Source organism: Gymnodraco acuticeps, unplaced genomic scaffold, assembly GCF_902827175.1.
Source record: "Gymnodraco acuticeps unplaced genomic scaffold, fGymAcu1.1, whole genome shotgun sequence".
Classification (NCBI taxonomy): domain Eukaryota; kingdom Metazoa; phylum Chordata; class Actinopteri; order Perciformes; family Bathydraconidae; genus Gymnodraco; species Gymnodraco acuticeps.
Genome location: NW_022992100.1, coordinates 1,073,410 through 1,098,782, shown reverse-complemented (window position 1 = coordinate 1,098,782; position 25,373 = coordinate 1,073,410). Strand labels below are relative to the sequence as shown.

General features: G+C 39.9%; 1 long non-coding RNA gene across 1 annotated transcript in view; it reads left to right on the top strand.

Annotated features, from left to right (window-relative positions):
- Positions 1-23,932, top strand: part of LOC117537592 — a 36,304-nt gene extending 12,372 nt beyond the window's left edge. Inside the window, exons 2-3 of the long non-coding RNA XR_004567746.1 lie at positions 3,193-3,303; positions 20,130-23,932. This is a non-coding gene — a long non-coding RNA (uncharacterized LOC117537592). The remainder of the gene's footprint in view (positions 1-3,192; positions 3,304-20,129) is intronic.
- The last annotated feature ends 1,441 nt before the right edge of the window (positions 23,933-25,373 follow it).

Here is a 25,373-nt window from a genome sequence, read left to right as displayed (position 1 = left end):
CATAACCAACACATGCCTAACCCTAACCCTTACCCTTACCCTTACCCTAACCCTAATCCTAAACCTAACCAAGTCTTCACCCTAAAATTAATGATTCCCCTCATGGGGACCTCCAATTTGTCCCCATAAGGGAAGCCAGTCCCCACACGTGACTATGTAAACATATTTAGGTCCCCACAAGTACAGTAACGATAGACCACACACACGCACGCACGCACGCACGCACGCACGCACGCACGCACGCACGCACGCACGCACGCACACACACACACACACACACACACACACACACACACACACACACACACACACACACACACACACACACACACACACACACACACATACACACTGAAACATCTCACTTTGAGAGCAAGCTGCAAACACACAAGTGTAGTCTTAAAATATTGTGTTGTCCCAATTCTAATAAATAAACGTTCCATTATTATTCCTATAATTTTTCTCTTGATATTTCATACAGAAAACTGAGCTATAGTTACTCTATAAAGGTTAATTTACATTGAAAAATGAGCTCCTCAATTCGAGTCTGAATTGATATCATAGTTTTCCACTGTTCAAAAATGACAATACCACTAGGATAACACAGATATGTGGTGTTCTGTTTTATATGGATATTAATTACCCTTAAAAGTGTTCGATAAAACATAAAAAATAAAAAAAGAGATGTGTGTTTCCTGGGTTTTAAATACACACACAGTAGTTCAATATTAGCTTCACTCCACCTATAAGTAACAGTCCCTGATATATTTGTTCATGTTTGCTTGTTTTTTGTAACTTTTGGAAAGCACATTTCAACAAAAACCTTCTGATATTAGAGAAATGAGCTCAGTAGATCCTGCCTGTCTGTTTCTTTACTTGCAGAGATTGAATTCAGTTCCGTTATTAGTCCTGGTGCAGAGCTAAAATCATCTGCAATGAGTTATTATTTTCATATAGTTCATTCTCCATGTGTCCTGGTTTACAAATTACACCTCTCTCTAACAATAATAGTTAAAAGGGATGGTTATTCGCTGAGTGATCAGGTTGGAGTACAGTTAATTGGACATTTAATGGTCTGTAGCTAAAAGTGATTCTGTTCTCCTCCCGCTCAGGAAAGTACTGCAATAGCTTGATTACTGTGGAGGTCAGATGGGTCAACATTTTAAAGAAAAAGGTAATGAAAAATAAAAATCTCTGCTCCCCTGTCAGTAGAAACAGCTTTATACTTTGTACCTGTATGCATGGATGTCAGCATTTTATACCCATAAACATACAGATGATGACTGCCATTATATATACCAATTTGCTTCACACATATCAAAAGGAAATCAGGTCAAAAGTGCATTAATTTAACATCTCTTTGAAATAAATGCTAACAGTGATCTGACAGCTAACTAGCTGTAATAGGGATGTTCTTTATTCCAGTGAAAGGATTTGCAGTTGTCTGGATGGCTACAAAAATACATGAGGTGATGATCCAAGACTGTATTAGAAGATTTTCTTTCTTCCAGTGTAGACTGTATTACCGCTAATTCACATTAGGTTCTTTAAAGTTCATATGAATTTGAATAAGGTGCTGTTATTTGCAGTACATGCGGGATAGACGCTTATATTATTTTTGTTGCAGCATTCATACTATTTTAAAAAACGAAACAGTTTTTAACCTCTGTCATAGTTATGAGCGAAATATTACACTGTAAGCACATTTGAATGATTCTCCAGATTTTGCAATTCTGGGATGAAATTGTGTTTGCTCTGTGTGCTGGTAAAAAGTGGATGCTGCACCACACTCATGAGGATACATCTTTGGGGACAGTCAGATATTTTTTAGTATGCATTTTGCAGATTCCGTTTGAGTATGACTGCAGTTAATTTTAGCTTTAGCTTTCCAAGAGGCATCCTTCTGAAAGTCATCTGCATGTTTAAGTATCTGGATAACTTCGACAACAACATTAACATTAATTGACAAGACAACAACTTCGTAAATCAGTTTCTTAAATCTGATTTTGCTAATAAGCTGTGAATGTGTACCTGAAAGGTACAGCTGTATGCTGCTCATGTTGATAAAAGCAATCATTTCTATTGTTGAAGATTTTGTGATAAGTAGTGTTGTATTGTCTTAAGATATTTTTAAGTAGGCCTAGTTGATGTTATAAAATATTTCAGATGTGAAGTGTTTCTTTCTTATAGTAAATTGAGGTGAACTGGGTTGGCTTTGATCAGTGTACTTTAATGATGTGATGACAGAAATGTATGAGATCCCTTTTTCTTGTATCGCAACCTTATCAATAGCTAGCATCAAATGCTTTTGCTGTTACTATCAATGTTTTTAAAGTCATCCCAAGATATTCCATCTTCCAAACCCCAACTATTGTATGCGCTGCCAGTTTCTGCCCTTTTGTACTCCCTTTCTAAAAATAGTAAATCTCTCCACCGAAAACACAATGGAGGTGATCAAACATTATTCTGTGCTCAGACAAGCCTCTGTATTTGGAATATGGAAAACTGATTTTCTGTTTGTTGTGTGAGGACATGTTTAAAGCCAAAAGGCAGCAACCTAAACGGTGAATTTCACCGACTTCAGTTCGTAAGCTTTCAGTCGAGTATTCTTAACGAGCCGTGGTAATATTCCATGATCGTTGAACCCTGCCACACCCTTCCCCCCGGTAATCACAACTGATTAGACCTCCGCTCACAGTTTGCCACTTGCCCGCCGCCATCTTTTCTCTTGCACTCTCTGCCTAGCAACAAGCGCTGGCGCCATTTTGGACAGGGTAGGGTATACATCAATTTAATGTAAATAAATCCATTTCACCTTGGTATCCATTGAATTGCCATCCTGCCCCCCTGCGTTTCTGTTATGCCATACTTGCGTTGAGCCCCAGCTGTGTACCAGGGGGTGGGCTGCTTTGTCACTCCAGGTCTTTGGTTTTATGCATCATCATAACCATGTATGACATCTTGCGTAACTTACACTATGCGCCTCCCATACTTTCCCCAAGTACGGTTTAGGCACTCGGCTCGGGCAGGAGAGGCTGTGTCAGCGTTGACTCTGACTGACCAAGTGTGATTTTTAATTGGATTTCTGGCTTTCTCCCATCCTCCCCAGGTCAAGCCAGTGGTGCTATTGCTCCCCAACTTGCTTTCTTTTCATCCACCCCTCTGTGCCCCCTCCCCCCTTTTTTTTGCCAGGTCCTCTTGTTCCTCCGTCTCATCTATCTCTACCCCTGCAGCTCCTGGCTATCTTCACCCTCTATGGCTCCTTCATGATGGCCCCCTAATCTCTGCCAGTGTGGTTCCATGGTAAGTAGGTGTTCTCCGCCACATTCTCCCCCAAACCTGCATCGAAACCTGACTCGTAGATCTGCTATTTCGGTTCCCTGCCCCTCTCTTTATCGAAAATTGCAACCCCACATTGTAAACTGGATGAAGCGGCATGGCTGCTTTTACTTTTTTCTCTCTTTACCGTCGAAGATAGGTCGCGTCTGAGGGGTTCGATATCAAGGCATCAATGATGCTAACAACGCATACCTAGGGCAACTGAAACAATAAACAAATGTTGATTCTCAAGGAAAAGATTGAACAAAAGGTAATACTGTCAATGTGATGAAACGTTGAGTAGAGTGAATGTGTAGCTTGTGTTACTTGTTTTTCACAAGGTAATCCGTTTCATGTCTAAGCCTGTGTTTATTTGATAGCTTGACAATTAATACGCTTTTAAAAACACACCATCAGACGCAGGGCTCTTATGTAAGACAATGCAATCACTACAATTATGTGCACATGTTTAATGTGTTTACAAACCATACAATGGTAAAAAAAAGGAATGTCCCAGCGCTGTGCTCTTGTGAATTAACCAGACTGATCCTTTAGGTTTCTTTCTCGTCTTCATCTGCACAGCAGTTTTCTGATTTCAGCGGTGCCAGCCCCCTGTGAAGTCCGGCTTGTACCAAGGCTTATTAAACTAGGCGCCTATTCACTCTCCCCAACCGTCGCTCCACTGTCAACGTAAGCCCAAGCCCCTCAAACACTCAACTCCCCGACTATTGTTGCAGAATTGGCCAAAAACGGAGTAACAGCCGATTTGCAGCGGGATAAAGGGAACTGCCCCGCCTATCCTTATATCTAATGCATATTTGTCTTTTGATGCATTGCAATCTACCCCTGTGGATGGTTCTTAAAAGATGTATTTTTTTCATTTATGAGCTCCTGTGATCTGATACGAAGAATAAACAAACTGAGAGCAAACGTTTTTAGAAATGGCTCCCCATATTTGTTGCGGCCTCTTGTGATGCAATGCAAAAGGAAAATAAATAATGTTTTAAAGTCCACATGATTCCAAATTCATACACCCAAGGTTTGTTGGGAGTTAGAGTAGGTTGTGTGGAGTGAGCAGACCTTTGAAGATCTTTCAACTCCTGTAAGCTCCAGGCCTATGAGGTGCAGTGCCATCCTTTTAAGGGAATGACCATAACTTTGGTCCCCTTGCTTCTAATCCCTCCCCCGGACCCTTGTCATCAGAGATCAACCAGGCTGAGCCTTAATATCCTCCGCTCGCTGGCAAGGGCAGCTGTTAGCTTTCATGTATATGAAGAGTCAGATGAATATGCTTAAATCTGCACGTTGGATCAGGGATTGATGCCTTTATCTTCATGTGTATTTCTTTAGTTTATGTTCTTTGACAAGTTATCAGTTACATTTGTAGAGCCTGTTCTTAATGATTCACATTTCCTGAATGCAATTGAAGCGTTTGTAATAAAATGTTTTAAAAGCTTTGATGAATAAGCCTAAAGAGCACAATGCCTTAGATTTTACAAAAACAGTGCAACGAGACACTAAGTGCCTGTTGTCTTTGCTGTCTCTCAAAACTATCACGTTTCATTAGCAACAATTCATTTTTGTTGTGAGATACTGCATTTGAATACTTTTGTATGATTTCTCCAATCTCTGTTGTTTGAGGTTTTACTTGAAAAAGAGATCACATTGATCACGGTCCAGGGTATTTCAAAGCAGCGAGTAATCGCGAGTGTTTAATTTTATCTGTTGCAGTATGCATTGCAAGTCGGCTGTGTAATGAAGCTTGTGAACTCGACATCTGAAGGAAGGATTCGTTTTCTGATCACATCCCTATTGAAGTCTGTCCATTCGCTGAACATGGTGTGGCTGAACATGGTGTGGCTGAACATGGTTGTGGTGACGCACTCAGGCGTGCAATCCTTGGTATGTTGCCGTCAAATTAATATGTACTTGACATGATGCTGTATGTTGTTTTTAGCTGGTGTCTAGTGCTGGTTGCAGGCCTGGGGGCCCATGGGGGCCACATTTTAGAGAGCTGTAAGTGAGGACTCATGGCGATCTAACTGTTAACCCTCAACGTTACGGGAACACCCCAGGGCCTAACTCCACAATGATGGATGCAGGGTGGCGGGGGTTAGGGGGCCCCTCACACAACCCAGGAATTCCCCTTGGGCCTTTTCAATTACAGTTAGACCAAGCTAGCTCCACACTGTGATGATATGTTGCTTTAAGGCGGTGACATTAATGAAGGGGACACATGTGATTTGGTGTGCTGGAGACCCTGAAGGGCGAGCCACAAACAGAAGCCCTCTCATGGCACGGAGGCAACAGGAAGAAATGCAAGGTAACCCATTGTTGCTTTATTTATTTACAGTCATCAATAAAATAATCCAAACTGACCAAAGTGTCATTTAGGCCCCTCGGAAGTTAAAGAACTATTGATGGAAATAGTTTATCATTATCCACAGGCTAAAGGGAGCACGAGGGGCATGAGAGAGAGTAATTAGCAACGAAGGCTGCTTTGAGGAGCCCAGGTAACGGATTTAACAGTCGCAAAGGGATGGACTGTCCCTTCATCTTGTCCATGATCAATGAGGTAGCCTAAGCTGGTATTGGCCATATGCTATGATATGGTAATAGGTTGTATAATGTGTAGGTGTGTGTGTGAGCACTTTTAACACATTTACCATCTAAAACAGCTGCTGTGTTTTGTCCCAGGATTAGTACTGTGCTAGTATCACTGCTGACTCAAACCTGTGAAGTTTGCACTCTTCCACAGATGACTTTCAAAAAGAACAAGGCAGAACTGTCTGTATCTATTTCTGTCTGCAGGGAATAATCCTGTGTTCGAGGTGTCTGGAAGAGGCAGGGGATCAAAAATCCATCGCCTATGCAAAACACAGTGTTTCATATAGTTCCTTTATTAAAGTGGGATATGGCTGATGTAATTAGCCCTTGTCCTCAGCTCCACTCCTGTATCTACTTTATCTTTAGCCTAGTGTTGTGTTGGGAATGTCATAGTATGCATTCGGTTATGTAACTGACACAATTGTGCAATCCATCTGTACAACTGGGGTGAGTCTCACAAATGTTTTATGTGCAACAAAAATAAAATAGTCCCTTGGAAACGCAACGCCTTCAGTGTAACACATTCAAACCCCCACTCAGCTTTGAAAGATATCAGGTCAACGCTCCAACAAATTCAGATTTCTGAAGAAAAGGAAAGAAAATAGTTTACTTTAGAAACAGAAATTGTACAATATCTGAGACTTTTAAGAGTGCCAGCACAACAAGCCCAGATACCACGTTTAATCACTAAAAACTAAGCATGTGCTGCATTTGACTTTCATTATCACCACTTGATCATTAACTCTGTACATTAACTTAATTCAGAGTATGCCGCGTCCGAGGGGGCCATTAATAATGCCAAGAAGGAGCCTAGGAGGGAATGGGATGCCCCTCCCTCTCTCCGGCTTGTTACTACGCAGCTGTACTGTAAGTACTTCATGTGTTTTGAAATGTTATACATTTTTTTATCCTTTTATCCACACATAAAGAAAAGATACCAGCCAGTAACATAAACAACAGAGTAAACGGATCAGGAACCAGGATGGGCTGTTGGTAATACACACATGTGAATGAGTTGCCAGAGGCACCGTGAAGTCACTGACACAATTATCTAAACACGTTTTATTATTCATCTCCCTAATAAAACAGGAATTACTGTTGTTCCATGTTGTGAATCCATCATCCAGGATGCCTGTAAATGATCTCTCATCTCATTTATCATCTACCCTGTCATTTATCATTACATATTGATATTAATTGATGTTGCTTTTTCTATTAGTTCAGTTTAATGTGTGGGCAGCCTGAGCAATGATGCAGATTAATACATGTCTTTTATTGTCCCTGTAAGCCAGATGTTTGGGGTGGAGTAGTGGCGTGCTTGATTGTGTGTGTGTGTGTATGTGTGTGTGTCTGTGTATGTGTGTGTGTACAGCATCATTGATGTAGCTCACAGATCACAGAAGTTATGAGAGACTGCTCATTGATCATTTCCAATTCTAAAATAATTTCCTTTGAACGTTTCAAGTCACTTGTGCTTTTATTTATAAAGCCTATTTAGACAATCAAGGGGGTGCAAATAATTAGGCTCACATGCACACGAGTGTGGACATGTATTCCCTTTCAATCAGTTAAAACCAGCTCTGTTAATTAAAGTTCTGAGCTGTTACTCTGCCCAAATAATTTTCTTATTAGCTGCTGCATTCCTCAGATCTGTTGTCAGCTGAGCGTATTTTCTTTTGGTTGCTCCCATCGTTTCTTTTTTTTCACAGAAATCCCACTGACCCATATAGTTGATCTTGTTTTTGAAGCGTATAATATAGATTCCAATTTAAGAGAACGGAGGCTCTATTATTAGTCCCATTTGAGTTGCACTGCCTCCTTCTAGGTGCTGCTGTGCGTTTCTGAATTCCCTGAGTGGAGGCATTACCATCTCATTTGGGTAAGGGTGAGATTACCTCATGCAACTGAGCTGTTTCATCACAACAAATGCAGGGAGCTGTCGCTGGTGACTGTTTATACAGGCAGCTGAAGGTAGAGGCATTCCAGCTACATTTCACAAACATCACACATGACAACTTGTGATGCCACCTTACTGATGTTTCCCTTGAAAGGTCTTTCACTAACAACAACATCCTATTGATCCTCAGCACCATTTTAACAACCTCCTCACACCCTCTAACACATACACACCTGAGTGGGTATGGATCGAAAATGTTAGCAGTTAGCGGGCTAGCATTGCCAACACATCCTTAGGGTGGTTGTCAATTAGGCCCCGTCATTGTGGGATTGGCCCTGGAGGAGTCCTGCGCAGGGAGAGTGATGGAAATCAGCAGCCTAACACACGGCTCATCTCAGCGCTGAATTAATATGCAATACTTACATTTTCTTACTGATTAAAAGGCTGTGGCACGTGATGAGCTATCAAAACAAGAAATAAACTACTAGGATTACAATTCTGCTTTAATTGGATAGATGAAAGGAGCAATTAGTTGCAGTTTTTTTCTTCAAGCAAACTCGTCCTCATTTATTAGGAAATGGGGAAAAAATAACAATGCATTTTAACCAAAATTCATTTTCTATCTTAGTTTGTGGAATGTATTTACACTCAGCAGCCACTTCTTTTGACACATATGTACAATCCATTGCAATTCAATTCAACAATTCTCAAATTAATTTTACCTTTTACAAATGTAATCATGTTCAGGTTTTGTTGATGGAAATTAGTACATTTTATTTATTACTGAGGCTATAATTAAAGGTGATGTTGAGCTTGACTACATTATACTAAGAGGTGTAATTTTGTCCTCCCATTTACAAATAAGGGAGGCAGAATATTAAAAAAAAAACGTTGAATCTAGTACAGGCCAGTAAACCACCGATAACTATGACCTTAATGTTAAAACATATTGAATTTACACCGCACCACTGATCATAATGAGCATCATAAAAGGACCTATACTTCATGGCAGTACAGTTGTATTGCAGTGCATTAGATTGTGAAGGTGTACTTAATAAAGTGGCCAATAGGTGTATTTCTGAAAAGATTATTAAACAAAATGCACATGTAACCAGTTTTCAGGTACATATCTCTAATGTAAGCAGGACTCTTACAACACACTGTAATTCATTGTATGCAGCTGAACCAACAATTTAATCTTTTTTGATTATTCAACACCATTTGGTAACAATTATCACTTCTGCTCAGATTACCTTTAATAATATTACAACTGTTTGTGTATATTCATTAATTCAATTCCTGTTTATAAAGCAGGTTGTACTCATGGGAGACCACATAAAGATGTACACATTTATCTGGTAACAATTACATACAACTACATTGTACTATGTTGTTGTATCCCAATAATTGTTTCTTTACGACTTATGAATGCTGAAAACGGGGGCTCAAAGTGTTACCAATGCAACTTTCTGGCCATATTGGTGGCTCTATTTGTATTGGTTAGTTGTATTGCATTTCACTGAGAGGTGTTTCTAATATTTCTTTCCTTGTTGTAGAAATGTGATAATGCAAAATATTATAAACACCTCCCAGTATAACGCATTGCTACTCAACAGCACCACAAACTCCAGCCTCCAAGATGACCAGACCATTGAATCAACACCTCTCTAAAACTGTTTCAACAAAAACTGAACATTCATGAAGTTAGCATTTGCTGCAGGGCTGTTGCATTTAACTGAATTTGAGCTTTGTGTATCCAATAATATGCTTTATGTTAGTCTTTTGAAATACCAAAAACGACATACATGTGTAGTAAGGAGGTTGCTTTGTGCAATGATGGATACACTGAAGATACACTGCCCACCACTTTTCAGTATTCTTTCATCCTGGCTCGCGGACAGAAAAATAAACCTTCTTTCTAGTTGTTGGCCTACATCTTGCTCAGTCGATAAATGTAACGTCTATGCTACTTATTCTTTAGATTCCTAGCCGTGAGGGGTTGTAGGAGCTGCTGAGGGTGTGGGGGGCAGGGCTGCTTTGCGGAGTTAAAGGATATGCTTCCTGTTGTGGAAAAGGGTCGAGATGACCAGTTACACTGTTCTGCTGTTGCACCGACCTTACTCATCAATCAGAAATCAAAGCTTTGACAGTTGCTAACATTAAAGCGCTGCTGCTGGTGAGTCCTGTACCAAGAGGCCTCTTTCTGCTGAGCATATTAATATACTGTAGGTCAAAAGGAGGCCCATCACTGATCATGAAGGGTAGGATAGATGCTCCAGAGCCACACCAGGCACGGTTCCAGTCAATATTCATACTTGTAATATATAGTCATCAAAGACAGTGCCATGGTGGACCACTGAACTGATTGAAGTGGCTTGACACATTTTTTTTTTCTATCAGGAATTTAAATGTAGAATATTATAAAGAATATAAATATGTTCCAGGGAAGACAACAATGTTACTTTACATTGTTGAGGTTCCCTATGTTATGTGTTTATTGGTTTGAGAAGTAATTTTGTTGTTGTTGTTGTACATTTTATTCTGATTCCACTCATCTGTGTTTCAGATGTGTGTTCACTATTTAATATTTCTGAACAAACCAGCAGAACTTCCATTGAGGTTCTTTTGCATTCAAATTGTGTGTTTAAAATGGAAAGAAGTCAGGTTAAAAATCAGTATAACTGATAACTCTCCTTGATCTGGTGCTTTATCCACACATTAATTATAGAACAAAAAATCCCACTAATACCAAGTGTGTGCAACATATTGGTTTTTCATGATATTCTGAGTTGGCTCCAGGTACTGAGCAATGTAGTTTATACCTTTTCCAACATTTAGAGTATCTTAATTCTTATGCAGAGAGTGTGATTTAGCCTTTTTTGTGTGTACCAGGACATGTTTATGGGCTAATAGGCCTTTGTTAGTAGTACTCTATTTATTTAATACAATTGTAGTGTGAACAGAAGGAATAATAAACAGGCTGACTAAACATACGATTCTTCTTTCGGGCTGAGAAAACCCTGTGTAAGGACACAAAAGGGGGACGTTTCCACTGTGGAAAGTAAATTCTTTTGAAGTGGAACTAATCATCTGAGGGATGGTTCTCGTTGTCCTAACAACGCAGCTGAATTGGAATGAGCCTTCTTTTTTGTGGAAGATATGTTTTCTTTTTTTCATTCAGAACTGATGATGATAGTAGTTTCACGCCCTGTCCACCCACATTGTCCGTCCAAACTTTTTTCCAGATAAGTCTTCACTTGGAGACGCCGAACACACGGCGGGTGACTCTTGGACTGTGACGTCAGCCCCTCTCCTCTGTCTTCCAGTCTTTACGCTTTTTAATACCGTTAGAATGAAAGGAGAATCTCACAGCAAATCCACTCCAATAACAGTTCTTTCTTAGAGTGTGAAAAGATCAAGATTTTTAAACTACTCCTGTATCATAATGTACCAGAGACCCTCACTACAAAAAAAGAGTTGTGTGTGAACACTACATTTTAATGTTAATAAAAATAAAAATAAAGCTGTATTTAGAAACATTATCTGAGAACACTGGTACAGAAAATTCAAATTTGCCTAAATATTTTTGCTTTAGCCTAAGAGGCTTTAATATTGTTTATTTGTATGTGAGAATAAATTGAATGTTCCATTTAAAGCTCTTAAAGTCCATACAAGGATGTTTTTGCTTTATTTACATAAGAAAATAACAAACTTGTGGATCTTTCTTTTTAACGTTTTGACCTTTTTAAAAACTATAAATAAAACATTTGGCAGTATTCAATTATGTTGTTTAATTTTCCTGAAATGAATCGACAGAATATGGTTGAATGTGTAAAGGAAATATGTTTCGTATCCCAGTTTAATAAACCAATATAGACCTAAAAGAAAAACTACATTTAATACTTGTTTGCTTGCTTTGACCTAAACTCAATTATACAGGTCTAAATTAAGTATGTATGCAGTCATTTATGATAAATTAGACTATTCTTTCCTTACACATCCATAGCACAAGTAATAATGTGTCAAAGGTTGCAGGAAAGTAAATGAAGAATACAGACTATTATGTTCTTTTTACCACAGATGGAGCATGTCATTTACAAAGCAAGTAGGCAATTATTGGCTGGAATGATGAGGTCCTTAATTCACTGTGACAAGCCTTTTGTCTCGAGCTGAAGGGAAGTAACTGTGAATCCAGGGTCCGCTCATGCGCCCTCAGGGAATATAGAAAGGTAACTTTGGCCGTCTGACCTCAGGCTGAGAGAATTCCAATCTCTTAGCGTTACTAAATTTGTATCTTCACACGCCTCTCTTGAGTTATAAACTGTCGGCCTTAGTCCTATAGTGATCAAGCCGTTTTATTGTCTCAGTGGGGAACAGAGTTCAGAGTTCAGGCAGCAGTCATCTCCAAGACAGAGGTGAACTGTTTCGGGAAGCGTCCTGGCTACTGTGCTAACTTATCATTCAAACCTGTCAGGGCTTTGAAGGAGCACAAAACTAACATAGAGTGGATTCTTCATTGTTAACTTGTTGTAGATTTTAGTAAACAGACACAGGAATAAACAGAAGCTCTTTGTTTAAACACATATTCCCCTCTTTATCTCAAATAAAAAACATCTGTCATTTGAAACATCTTCACCGTGTAAGGATCACTTTAGTTATTAATCAAATCTAAATGAACCAGAAATTGAGATTAAAACCATCATGAAATCAGGCCCCAGGATTAATGTGCCATATTTTTACAATTCACACTTTTAAGCTTGCCTACTGTGTTTTATTATATCTTAAAACTTCTGGCTGCATATGTTTACATAATTCATAAATGCTCTCATAGATGATTTATGAATTGCGATATTGTACTCTCAAAGAAGGACATCTAAAGAACAATAGGTTTCAGATTTATATAATTTTTTAACCAACATTTTTTTCAGCCCTCCCGAATAGCCGCCTGTTGGCAGTGAAGTCTGATTGTAGCCAAAGATTTGGCAAACAAATCCAAATACGAGTCTGTGTTGATAACTGTAGGGAAGTATTTGTACTACTGAGAAGCAGGTGGCAGCCAAATGAACAAAGTCCTTCTTAGTCAAAAATTAATTACATTCTTACAGACTTGTACTCAGCAGTCATTAATCTGCAGGACACTCATTTAAAGCAGCCGCTTTTCACACCAAAGTGTATTTAGACTGCTGATGTGGGATTTGGCGGCAGTGATGTAATGCAGGGATGGATCTCATGGTTGTAGGGAGGAGACAAATCACTCTTCCTCAGCTGAAGAAAATAACGCAGGATAAGCCTTGACTTTTTCTGAAATTGTGAAATAAATGGGTGTTGAGTCTGTCTGCTGTACACTGCCTTTTCCTCAGATGGAGCTGCACTAGCACCCACAGTCAGGAGACTGTAGCAGGTTAAGGCAGGACACAGCAGATAAGCCTGTGGCACATTCAATATAGGCCATTTTTAGTTCTTGCTGGTGATAAAGAATTCAGCTCTTCAAAGGACACAAACTTAGAATCCTCATATAACCTAATTTCTTCTTCCCTGTTGAAGAAAATGCCTCTTGTAAAGCCATTTAAAGCACATCTCTTTTTAACATGGATGAAAAGGCTGATATCCTGCAAAACGCTTAGCAATGCCAAAGACTAGGTTTTCTTTACAGAGCGATTGATCAATTGTGTTGTATTATTTTTATATCTTCCAAATATCCTTTGGCTTACTTTGTTATTTTTACATGCCATGTGGTTGCTGGTTGCCATTGTCATTATGGCAGAGTGGGAGCCGGGGAGAGGACGCCAGTACTGTGCCAGTTGGCTCAAGTAGTGAAAACACAAGGCAGACACAGCACCAGTCTAATCTTTATAGCTCCAGACACGAAGGTCACTTTTGTGGCGATTGCAGTTTTTATGTGTCCCAGATTGACAGATTCCATAGACTATGTATAGATCTATAAATCTGCCCTATGTTGACCTCAACTGTCACTGCTTGATTACAAGATTTAGCCAGTATACACTACTAAAAATTTGCATTTTCAATTTAAATTGAATAAAAATAGATGAATGTCAACTTACTCTGACATTGTTATTTAATGGGTGAGGTAGAGATACAATTAATCAGGCAAACAGGAAATATACATTTCTATTTCCCCAGAATTAGACAAAGGCATCATGTAGGACTGTTAGTCCCATATTATAAAAAAACATCCAAACACATGCTGTTTTCTTCTTTGCTGTGCTGCATTCACTGCAGCTTAAATACAATTAAAAAATGTGTGTACCTTAAGTTATTGTATAGCTTTATTCATTTCCATGCGGCTCTCAAGCATGTGGACCTATCCTCCTGGTGGTGCTTTGCTTGGTAGACAATAGTCCTGCAAATATCAGGGGCCAAGTCATTATCTTCTGCTCAGCAGGTCTAGACATTATTGGAGTGTTGAACTAATGATATGTAATGAGTTCTCTGTGACACATGTCTAGCCACCCTTACTATCATGGGGCCCATTTACAGATAACAGCAACATAATTAGCTTTCTTGGGAAGCCGAAACCTACGTAAGCTTATTAATTTATCAAACTACATTTAAGTTGTGTGTGCAGTTTCCTGTGCTATGTGATCTTGCACTGGGCCAAAAAACTGTAATAATCTCACTTTTATGGTTGTTTGGTATAATTTTGTTGATATAGTGATGCTTCGATACGATCCATAACACTTGTAGTAAGCAGTGTTTACACTTACAAGAGCCCTTTCTGTGTGTACATGCCTAATTGTCTGCAACAGCTCCTCTTTTTTAAACAAACACTAAGAAAAGTATTCCATGGCAAACAGAGATGGCTCATTATTTGTTAGGGTTTTCACTTAACTCAGTCATTTGAAAGCCCAGGACACAAATACATGGCTGTCTTAAAAATGTATATTGGAAATGGTTTTGATGTTGTACCCCACTGCAAACACTTTCAGGCTTGTGCAGGTCTCCTAGCAACAGCAAACAAAGGCAGGACCCATCTCAAGTTTCCCGTGGAGCGGCCAGTCCGGCGTGCCTTTGATCTTGACTGGGAAAATAGCTGAGTGGGCACTACTCGCATTTGTCTTTCATTTACTCCAGCCCCCCCGCCCTCCTCCCATAATGTTCCCTGAAACAGCCAAATCTTCATCTGTCCCCAGCAACCAACACCCCTCCCGGATAATCAACCATAGCAAGGGAAGTCATTGAAGGACTACAAAGTTTTGTCTAAATTGGACGTTTTCGTTTGTGAGCGTAGTTGCTACCTTTAAGAAGGCTGTCATTTGTGAGTGTGTAAACCTAGATAGTTTTTTATCCTGTTTCTATTGTCTCAGTGTAGCCAATGTAGGATTTATAAACCTGTGTCGCATGACTTTGAAGTAAATGTCTTAATAAACACATAAAGGGCTTTTAACCCTGCCTTTGCATGTGTTTTCAACTCTATGATCTTGGTCCAATCTGAAAGTACAACATGTATCCTAAAATGCCCATTGGCAACAGAAATCCAGGCACACATTGCAGCTAATGTGTATTTTTTTCAAATATGTAGCTGCAACACAGTGTGCTTATTTTGAATTCTACGTTTAAAAAGCAGGCTGCACACAGAGTGAAATATTTTGAGCATGTTTGCTTTTTAAGTAAGTCTCAGGTACCAAAATAAAAAAGAACTCATTCAATGCATAAACAAGACCACAGATAGATAGGGCAATGCACTGCATGCTAGGGCTATAAGATGTTTTTTTACTCCAGCTCTGCTCTGCTTTCATCCAAGACAGCTCAGACAGCTCAGGAGATTTAACAAATTGAAGTGTTTCACACTGTTTTGGTGTAATTTACTGTAATTGATGTTCCTATCTAGTGCCGAGGCCTTCTTAAGCGATTGCTTGTGTTTGTAGAAAGGCATGCAGCCCAGTGGGGTGTATTGACTTAGGCTGTTGACTAATACTGCTCTATTGGCATGTTTTAATGCTCTCCCATTCTTCGACTAACACTCCTCGGTAAAGCTAAAAGCACACCTTGCAAACTGCTTAAGATGGGGATCAGAGTACGTTTTATTCACATTATTTTCACACTTCTGCAGCTTCTAAATAGAACATGGAATAAACAAGTTTAATTTGTTGTGAATAGGTCATCTCCCACGCTTAGGTATAATTGCATTTTTATAAAAATAAAATATTGTCAATAGTAACATTGTACATATTGACTTCCACTTGCAATGACCAGGTTAAGCAATGTATACAGAGCAGCAGTGGCAGACACAGCTATTGATAATGAGAACAATATTCACCAATTAAAGTAAGGGTTTCAGCAAAGATTCATTCCATATTCTCAGTGTTCAAGATATATTTACAGCCTTTACAGACGTAAAGGTACGGTATAAAATACTCAATTGCATACTAAATCATGTCCAGCATCCTTCATACAGATTTTATTTCCCTCTGAAATGTAGTGAAGTATATAGCTGCAACAATAGATTTAATCAAGTGAAGTACAATTACCATTATTAAGTAATTACTGTAATTGAGTACATTTACTTTTTTACTATTCACCACTACATATTCAATATTCTGTATTATACACGTGATTCTAATGTTGTAATTGTATACAAGGTTAACAAAACAACAGACAAAAGGGCAGTGAAGGGCACGTTTCATTCACATACTACAGTATGCAATTTCAGAAATATTTATTTTAAAATCTCATAGATGCATTTAAAAATTCAGTGAAAACTGGTAAGTGGCCCTTGAGTTAAGATCATCTAGTAAAACTATTATTACCAAGGTCAAGAAAGAACTTTCACACATATTTTAATGATGAACATATGCTACTTTGGCTTTGTTCTGTACTCCTGCTGATTTTCTATTTGTGCAAAATGTCAGCTGCAGTTACAATATGACATCTCTGTAAAGATTTGTATAAACCCACACAATGCAATTAATCAAAATAGAGCAAAACATTTGCCCTGACATCTATATTCAGTATGAGTGCTATTTTCATGTATTTTAAGCAGGCTTTAGAGAGAAAACCACAACTTATTTAATCTGCTATACAGATGCTTGTTTGTGAGACACTCGTCCTAGCTGGATCCTATTTTGGTTTTGTCAAAGCAAAGCTACAGAACAGCAGGTTTTATATTCCTTCATTATCCTTTTATAAAAGTGACTACGGTTTGGCTTGTTCTCTGTGGAGGAAAAAACTGTCCTACCGCTGACTTTAACTGCCTGTATCCTCCCCTGCATACACTTTACATTCATTACCTCACTCTATCCCTGCTATATCGTCGCATTGCTCAGCACTAGACCTCAGGCAGAAAGCTATGCTGTTAGCAGCATGACACAGGATGATAAACAAAGGGTTGTGATCTACTACACAGAGACTGAACCGCACCGATAAACAGTACCTTAACTTTCATGCAGTCTTGGGACCTGGTAAGGCCATTAAAAGGTTTGCTTCTACCTTTCACCTTCAAGAACTTTCTTCTTACTCAAAGACTTTTTGTGGGGAGAAAAAATAAACAGTGACGTTTTTTTTCTCCCTCTCCCATAAACCCATCGGAATCTATTTTAGCATATATTTATTTATAGCATGTTTCTGATTCTGAATCCTTTGCGAAAAGGTTGTTGTAGCATCACGTATCATCACATTACCTATGACAAAAAATAAAGCATGTCTTCATGCTTGTCTGCACCAAACCCCACACAGAGTTGTGCCCCACTGATATAACTGCATGTGCCATCTGACGCTGTCGGGCGGAAAAGTATTAATATCCTCCTGAGCCTGAAGCTCATACGCGTTTACCTTCACTCTCATTTATCCGTTTATATGCTTACCAAAAATAGGTGTCCTGAAAGGTACTTTACTGGAAACATTTCAATATGTAGCCTCACTGTAGCAAGTGGGCGAGGCTGTTTCTACTGAATGTTCAATCAAAGACATTCTGTCAATGTACCAAATTTCTAGCTCAGATTTTTTTACATACCGTATTTACCTACCTCTGAGGGGACGTCCTTTTGTTACTCACATGGGAAATATAGACCTTTTTTTAAATGAAAATACAAAAGATGTAAAGATGCTGTAAATGTATTTTTGAAGATATGGGATGTATTTAAGTAACAACAATATTATTTTAAATAAGGTGGTCTCTGAAACCTACTTTATTCAGGGGTGCATAGACGATGTTGGCAATGCTCCGAAGCTTCTGTGGTAATGTGAGTAATAGAGCCTCATATAACATCTGTATCACTAATGTAAGTCAATACTTACACCAGGATACAAGGTCATGTTATCTGCATGTAAGATTAGTAAAGTGTGAATACAAACATGTTTTTTTTTCTCTTGTTGATCTTGATATTTTATATTTTTGTATCTATATAATTTTCAGCCACCAGTATAACACCATTAAGGACAATGCTAAGCAGGACTAATAGCAAGGGAAAAAGCACAACATTTCAGATTTTACAACAGCTCTTAATACACCCACACACTATCGTTTGTACCAGATTTCTGGCGTATAGACCGCGTGAGCAGTCTGGATAGTGATACACAGTACCTGAGCTGCCTTTTTAAAAAGTCAATTTACAAACATTTAAATAATGCCATTGCCATGCAATGAGATTTTGTTGTTTTCAGCAGGTGTTAAAACATTAATGACATTTGAAAACCTTTTAAACTAGTATAAAGCAATGCTTTTTTTGAAGGGTTAACTAGTTACTCTGTGTAATCTGCAATCTCAATGGAAAATATTGAATATTGAAGAAATAGTCCTTTTCCGGAGGGTGGAGGCAGAAATCCCAGAAATAGATATCTCAAAACCCAGACCAATTAAACCAATATTTTATTTTGTAATTTATATACTGAACCTTTAGCTCAAAACCCACTCCCTGCACTACTATTACTATCACAGACTATAAAAACCTCATTACATCATCATACTTGAGAGTAGTAATCTTGCCATATTGTTTCTGCAGTCCTGTATAACGTATCATAACATGTCGTTTTTGCAGTTTATTTTATCCCGGTAGCGCTACCATCAGACTGCAAAAGAGCACAGTTTAATAATTTTGATTTTGGAGTGTGATAGTGCTTAGGATGAATTTTGATAATTTTACTGGTACAAACCATAGACTGTATATATAAAGGTACAAACCCATCTACACTTTTATAATGTAGTATAATGTGAGTGTGGACCATTGCTTCGCCAGCTGTAATTCAGTTTTTCATTTAGCCTTCAGAAGTGTTTTTCCCTGTAGTCAAGGCCTAAGCACACTCATGTTAACATGCCTCATCAATCAGCATTTTATAAATATGCATTAAACGTATGATATGTTGGCGGATTCTCTTTCCAAACTGAATAAGTTAACGCCAACTCTTGGACAATTTAATATGCTGCTTTTTACATGCCGTTTTCTGCATTCCTGGCGAGTTGTACACCTAAACAGAAACATGAGTGTTACAGATTTTCACACATCACTTAGGTATGCAGTAACTTTAACCTCAGATATATATATGTTTCTCGTCCCCTAGGGCACTGTATTTCAGTTCCTTATCCATTTTCGAGAGAAGTTTCCACTTGAATCTCTTGATATATAAAGAGTGAGCAAAGCTTTCATGGCTATTTAGAGTGAGGCAAGGACATGTTACACCATCTCAATCTGTGTCAGCCTATATGCTATGTACACTTGGAAGACGTCAGTGTCTGTTTGTGCCATATAGAATTATCACCTCTTAACTATATGACATTTCTGGAGAGAGAAAAACAATCATGGCACAGACGGAGTGGGGGTGGGGTGGCATTTGTCAGTGCTCTCATTGGGGTTCAAAAGTAGAATGTAAAATGTCTGTCTTTGTCTAATCCAACACATTTTATTTTTGTAACTGAGAAATCTGTTCAGGGACCCCAACATTTTTTCCAACTGTCAGGGTGTCATTTGTCAGAAAAAAAGATAGTGAAACTGATTTTCCACCCCCAGTCCTTCTGTATGTTGTGAGGTTAAAGCTGTTTGAAACAAGCAAGGTGGGGGTGTGTAAGAGACGTGCACATGGACACGGCAACTTGTCACAAACACACATGCTTCATGGTCATTATGCCCTGCAGACATTTCTTTGGCTTTCCTCTGGCTTCCTCTTTGACAACGTTATGCCCTATAGCCTCATCCTCCATCAGCAAGCGATGACTTTTAAGAAGCCAAAGCCGTTGGACTAGAGAGTATTGTCCCTCATGATTGAGATGTTAACCTTTAGGGCAGCCCCTTGCTCTTTAGAGTCTAATTTTTTCTTCCCTCTTATTCTTGTTCTCCTCCTCCTCCTGCTTCTCCAGAATTCTTCCTTTCCTTTACACAAGGTTTCTCTCTGCCAGCAGCCTGCACACTGAGGCCGTCGAGCCATTAATGAGCCCCAGCTCCGATAATGAAGACACAGAGGTGGTCTGAGCCAGTGTGGGCACAGGAGCTGGAGCACAGGAGGAAGGTAGATTAGGATAATTACCTGGCCACGGGGGAACCATCAGAAAGATGTCTCACAACCTGCAGGCCTTGATCGAAGGAGCAATATAATGAGGTGCGGACACCCTTTGCTCGGAAAGGAAAGAATAAAGGAAAATTGAAAAATTAGTCTCTTATAATCGAAATGTGACATGTATTTTTCATTTCTGTGTGACAGTTATTGCTCGTTCTGTTTTCTCAAGTTCTCTCCACAACCCTTACATGTACTGTATGTTTATGTATTTGTTTTATAGCTGTGCTAGATGTCTCACACATATACCTAAGTCCTAAATGTCCACACTCACTGATACTTTGAAGAGCCTATGAGGTCAGGTTTTAAATTATGGTCTGCACCCACTCCAAGCTTTCTCGTCCCACTCCTGTAAATCCATTTTCCACACAATGCATTTCAAATCAAAGCAGTGTCGCCATAACAGGCCTTAGGAAACATTAAGCCATAGTGCAGTACTTTCATGTATGATAGCATATCCCCTGTATGCTTTGATGTGCTCACTTTTTTAATGCTTTATTAATAATAACACACTTGGTCTTTCTCACACCAACATCAGCTACTGGTGCTCCTTTCTCTCCTCCTGAACTACACCCCTCACTCCTTCCACCATGCCTCAGCTTCTGTCTCCCTCCACAGCCCCTGAGCCCTGTCTCAGGATTGGCCTGTTTGTGTTAGGGAGGGGGATTAGAGGGAATGACATGGGCCTCCAGATGAAGAGAGTGGCACAGACCTATCAGAGGGCAGAGAGTATGGAGCGCTGCATCACCATTGGTTGCTGCAGAAATCAGACACGTCTTTATTTCTTGCAGCCATCCTCTCCGAATAGCCCAGCTTTCATTTCCACGCCCGGGGAGGGAAGCAGGGCGAGAAAGAGCAGGGGGGTGGGTCAGGATTAGAGTTTCTGTTTGTACATTTAAGTGTGTGTGCATGTGTGTTTTTGCTTGCATGTTGTGTGCTGCAGTAAACATCTGAGAGATACAGAGGGATGGGCGCTCAGAAACTGATAGCGCTCACCTCTTCTAAAGCTGAACAAAATGCAAATGCTTAAACAGTGTTGTGTTGTTGTAGCTTAAAGGGCTGCCTGATTCATAGACATTTATAACCTACTTAGGATACCCATTTCTCACTCATTTATTATTATTTCAGCTTTATCCCAAGATATGTTGCATTAGTGTTGCAGGCAAAGGTACCCTAAAGCACACATTGTCTGTTCATTGTGATGTTTTCCTTTTGACAATTTCAAGCATGTCTGCAATTTACCGGATCACTTAGTAGCCTATACCCACATTCACATGCGTGTCCACATTATGCGCAAACATCTGCTAAATTAATTTCCCTCTTATGTTTTATTTTTCTCTCTGTTCCTTTTTGATACCCTTATCTTGATTTTTTTGGTGTTATTTCAGCAACTCCTGCAGCAGTCTCTAAAGGCATTCATAATGCAATCTGTGGTTGTATTTTTTAATAATAATATGATCTGCATGACATTAATTTGGCATATGTACCATAGCATGTATGCACACCCACCGATTAGTCAATGTTTCATACCCAAATCTTCCTCTGTTCTTCAGTGTAACTCCTTCCTATAGTTCTCATATGATGCCTGTTGAGCGTGTTGTGCACCAGACTGTCGTCAGTGTTCGCCTGCTTGTTAGGGTGCAGCCAGTAGACTCTGGCTGTCTGAGCAGTGATATGACTGGGGGCAGCGAGGCTGGGTCCTCGCCAATAATCTGCGTGGTCTGCAGGCTCTCTGGGGGCACCTGGCTCCCCTCCCCGCCATTTCTGGCCCGATCGATGGCTGAGTCCGTCCCAGCGCAGAGACCAGGGGTCATCTTCAAAGGCCTCCAGCCCACTTCCTGCCACCTGGTGTTCTGTTTCGGACAGAGGGCACATTTCCTTTCCACTCCCTCCACCCTCCATGGCCCTTCTCAGAACAGGTTAAGGACATGGAGCCCGTACAGCTCGTCTCTGTGATCCTCACCTCCCCAGTCTCCCCCACGGGGAGAGAGGGTGAGAGATCAGTCCTATCCAAACATCTCAAAATCACACACCCATTTGATGTGAAAATCTGCTTTTGATTTAATCATGGCTTAGAATGCATATCATGAACGTTTTTGGTTATTAATTGTTACCTTTGTTAACATTCTACATTCGTTTTAAGAACTAAAACAGGTGTAACTGGATACATTCTCTTAGTATAGTGCATCCACACATTTATTTTTTAATTCACTGACAAAATAACCACATCAACAAAGAGGCTTATATTTCATTTATATTTTATTAAGACATGTATACCATAATACAGTATAATACAGAAAGGTTTGTGAAGGTAATGGTGTATAATGATGCATTAAATGAAGTGACCTTTTTGGCTCTCACTTGAAACATGTTTCATGATTAACTGATCAACAGACCTCTTATGGTAGGAGAATCTCCATCTCTCTTTCCCTGTTGGTCAATTAACAAATGGCAGGGCTATCGAACACACATTTTATCCCCATGAGGGCTGTCGGACAATTAGCTCCAAGAATACATATTAATCAATTGCGTTTTTTTGAATCTGTTTCTTAAGCCTAGCCATTTTTTTTCCCTCCAATACATTAGCAGATCTCAGTATGTCCGCTACTCTTGTGAACAGGGATGAGAAGGAGATAGAGGGAGAGGAAATAAAGGTCTGATGAGTTTGGCAAGGAGAGGATGGAGGCTGAGACAGATGGCATGAAGTCTGCAGCACTCTGGCGTGGCTCGCCTGGTGCTAAAATCCTCCTCTCTCACATTCCAACAAATCCTACCAGGAGGCTGGGGAGTCTGTCACACCACTCCAAGGATCCACACGGCTCTCTTCATCCCCCCTCTCCTCCCCCTCCCCTGTCGCCCCAGCCCAACAGAGCCTCTGACCACTCGGTATCATATTTTCATCCTCACATATGTATACATTCATACATTAACATGTATAGAGCTCGACCATTAAAGGCCTGATAAGAAGCACCAGGGGGGGGGGGCAGATATGACGAAACGCCTTCTCACTGCTCTTATGAAAAAGGAACCAGGGGAACTAAACTGAGAGAGGTGGCCTTTACTGTCACTCCAGTGTAAGAAATCGTATTCACTAAACACTGGGCCAAATCATGAAGGACTGTACAATCCATTTATATCAGAGGAAGAAGACATAAGAAGCTTTTTGATTAGTTTCAACACAGCCTGCATCAGCACATGCTGAACAGAAACACTGCAGCTGCAATCTAAATCCAAACATTGCTCTGACCCTTTTTTTCTAGGCTCCCCGTGGGCCCTACAACCAAAAATGGACAATAAGTGTAACTGTGATTACACTCATAGCACTCGACCAACAACTGGATCATGGGCTTCACATGACATCTTCATCTCCAAACACTGTACTGTTAGATATGCTTTGAATTTCTCAAGCATTTATTTCCTTTGCCATCTCAAAGTGGTTCATCTAATAAGAACAATCTAATTTATTTTACACTTTGCTCTCTCCCCATGTCTCTTTCTCGCTGTCTTTCTGCCTGCCTTCTGTTTGTTCTAATGAATGACTTCTGAGATGAGGGGCTGCTGTGAGGAGGTCATGGGGGGCTTCAGAATCACATTACTGTTAATGATAATAAAAAGAACAATCTGTGCTAAACCTCTTGGTTGTCTTCTCTTCTCGCTCCATATGGAATGAGTGTTTTATCTGCAATTGTTTTGCATATCTTAACATGTTTGAATTGAAGTATATGCAATTAAAATGCACAGTAAATGTCTTTTATGTTTTCTACGAAAGCATTGTTTATTGAAAAAATGGCTGATAAAAGATATACAGTGGTGCACCATCTGGGTTACAAAGTACACCACCAAGCACAACATCAGGCACATCTTACATGGTGATGCACGAGGCAACATATTCCCTACGGTAACATTTTAAGTGCAAAACAAATGCCAAGAATGATCAAAATGCAAAGAGAAGTTCCAGCATTTTTTTTTTTTATGGGTTGTACAGGCGTCTGGCTTTGTTGATAGCAACTTAAACTTTTTACTGACAAAAGGTTTTCAGCTTTTCGTACAACTTAAATGTAAGCAGTTAAGTGGATTTTGTTTTTAAACCTCAATACAATGGCAAGGGAAAAACTACATTGAAATAGCTTAGGAAAACGTTGTGAGCTGAAAACACAAACATATTTTACAATACACAAAATAATATACCTAGGAGATCTGTAGATAGACAAGTTTTCATCTTGCTATGCAGGCCATAAATACTGGTGCTGGGGCAGGCCGTTAAATCAACATGTCCATACCAAAGGATTTGCTGGTTGTTTACAGGGATCTGACATTCACAAGCAGATCATCAGTAACTTTCCCTCCCACCAGAACAGATAAAGAATCCTGGCAGTCCTTCCTCTGTGGCAGGGCAGCGTGGCATCCCTAGGCCGATTGGCACTGCAGCTGTCACCCACAGGATGGGAAGGTGGCAGGGTCGATGGCTTAGCGGCGTGGCTTCTGGAAGCATCCGTCCCTTCCTGGCTCGGTGAAAGGGCAGGGATGCGGAGCCCCATCTCCCGGTGCATTGATCGAGGGCCAGCCCACCATTAAGCACCATCAGAGCTAAAGGTCAACTAAGGCCAACGGATGGGTCCTGTGTGGGCATCCTATGGAGTGACTCATTCTCACACCCAGGGAGTGAGTCCTTGTCAATTTAGTCTGTGCTGCCCCCGTCTCCTGGTGGCTGCATGACGATGGCTATTCTTCCCGTAATTGGTACGCACCTCCCTTATGGGTGGGTGCGAGCTAAACTCTCTTCTCTATCCCTTTTTTTGTTTGATGTCAGACACATTATACTTTATTGTTGCTTTTAGAGATATTACATTTTCCTGCCAAATTAAAAGAGCTTGCCTTCTAATTTTCCCCAACAGAAATTGCTTAATAAATGAGCAGGGCCTGATTTGCACTGATGATCACACAGTAGCAAAATTGCACCAAATTGCTCACCCTGAGATAGTGCACCACATCGTGCTCATCACTGAGTGGCAACTACTGCCTGGTGTGGTTTACATTAATGCAGCCTGGC